General features: G+C 65.6%; 1 protein-coding gene across 1 annotated transcript in view; it reads left to right on the top strand.

Moving 5' to 3' along the window:
• The window catches only part of CACNA1B (calcium voltage-gated channel subunit alpha1 B), a 179,472-nt gene that overhangs the window by 44,097 nt on the left and 133,385 nt on the right, over nt 1-1,990 (top strand). The window lies entirely within an intron of this gene.

The raw sequence follows: 1,990 nt of genomic DNA, 5'->3' as shown, positions 1-1,990 counted from the left end.
TCCCTCACTGTCCCCCCACACCTGCTCTGCCCTGTCCCTCACTGTCCCCCCACACCCGCTCTGCCCTGTCCCTCACTGTCCCTCGCTGTCCCTTGCTGTCCCTCACTGTCCCCCCACACCCGCTCTGCACTGTCCCTCACTGCCCCCCCACCTGCTCTGCCCTGTCCCTCACTTCCCTCACTGTCCCCTCACACCCACTCTGCGCTGTCCCTCACTGTCCCTCACTGTTCCTCGCTGTCCCTCACTGTCCCCTCATTGTCACTGTGGCAGCCGCCTCAGCAGCTCAGGGCGTCTGTCCTCGGTGCTGATGCCTGGGCCCCCCCACCCCCATGTTCCCCCTCTGGGATCCCCTGTGGACTCTGCCGTTGCCACTGATGAGAGTCAGCTTCCGAGATGCAGGGCCCTCACCGCTGCCCTGAGCGCCCGCCCTGTGAGCCACCAGGGTGTGAGCACCTCGGGGGTTCAAGGGATGGTGGCAGGGCCAGGATGGGGACATGTGGCCACTGCACTGAGGGCACCTTCTGGCCACTGTGGGGCGAGTCCCTCTTGGGTGCTGTGCAGGGCAGAGCACAAGGCGCTGCCGCCTGGACCCATTGCTTGTGGGCCGAGGGTGGGCTGGGCTATCTGTCCCTGGCACCCTGGGCCTTCCTGTCCAGCCTCCCACCACAAGGCCGCAAAGACAGGCCCTCAGTTCTGTGCCTCCCCGGGCCGAGCACGAGCTGGGTGTGTGTCAGGGCTGCGTACGCCGTGGGCTGACGTCAGGCGAACACTCAGGCAGATGGCGGGTGAGGAGAGCTGGCCCAGGATGCGCTGAGCCATCTCCCTTCGCGAGTGGGAGTCGTGTCTGAGGACAGGCTGTGTTCGGTGGATGGACGAGAAACAGGACCAAGGGAGTGACAGGGCTTGGCTGTCCCCTCCTGGCAGCAGTCGGGAAAGTTTCCGCGAAGACAGACCCAGAAATAGCCCCTGCAGCTGCACTGGCTGGAGGGCCGTGTGGACGGGTCTGCGGCCCTCCCTGGCCTGACCTGGCCAGGGGCCGTGTGACCTGGACCCCTGCATGGTCTGCCCATACGGTGGATGGGAGCTAGGAACCTGGGCCGGGCACACAGGTGTCACCCACGTGAACTTAGGAGCCCTGGGCACTGGCCCTGCTGTGCAGTGAGCAGAGGCCTTGCTCACCGGGTCCAGGTAGCCCCAAGTGTGAGAGGCTGGGAGCTCAGGGCAGTCGGAGAGCGAGGCCTGGTGGGCAGGGGGCCAGGCGTGCAGGTGGTGGCACCCGGGCCGTTTGGAGGGGCACAGGGGGGTGGCAGGGGTGGTGGCTATGAGGCCACTGGGGGCTGAATGTGGGAAGGTGGATGGGGTCCTGGAGAGGGTTCTGGAGAGAGCCAGCCCTGGCCTCCAACCCAGAGGTGGCTTGTGCGGCCTCCTTGGGTGGAGGCTCCAGTGAGGAGTGCTGACCCGCAGCGGGGAGGGAGGAGGTGAGCACGTTTGGTGTTGGAGGCAAGGGCAGGTGTGTGCAGCTGTTGTCGGGGAGAGCAGGCAGTCAGTCCAGGGAGGCTGGTGACTGGACCCCCCAGGTGACAGGGGTGGGGGTGCGGCTGCCTGGAGAAATGTCTTACCTGTCATCAGCCGGACTCCAGAAGAGCCTGCAGGTGCGCTTAGAGACAAATCTTGCAGACCTGGGTCAGGCCAGGATGAGGATTCTGGACAGCACCATGTGCAGCCTCGCCTTCCCCGTCCATCCAGGCTGAGGCTGGCAGAGAGGGGGCAGTGCAGGGCGTGGGGGCAGCGAGGGCCCACGCCTCCCACTGAAAGCGCCAGCTGCAGCAGGCCGGCGGGGCGAGCTGGGCCTCTGTGCGAGGCGTGCCAGACAGCCTAGTTCCCAGCTGGGCTGCTTTTAATTACCGAGCTGAGAACATTCTGTGCTTCGCTTTGAAGTGGCTGCAGTTATCAGGATAGCCATGGGTTCGCCCAGGCTTCCATTCAGGGC

The sequence above is a fragment of the Tupaia chinensis genome, unplaced genomic scaffold (genome assembly GCF_000334495.1).
Source record: "Tupaia chinensis unplaced genomic scaffold, TupChi_1.0 Scaffold142100_1, whole genome shotgun sequence".
NCBI lineage: Eukaryota > Metazoa > Chordata > Mammalia > Scandentia > Tupaiidae > Tupaia > Tupaia belangeri.
The sequence above is the reverse complement of the archived record's forward strand: the minus strand, read 5'-3'. Positions and strand labels throughout refer to the sequence as shown.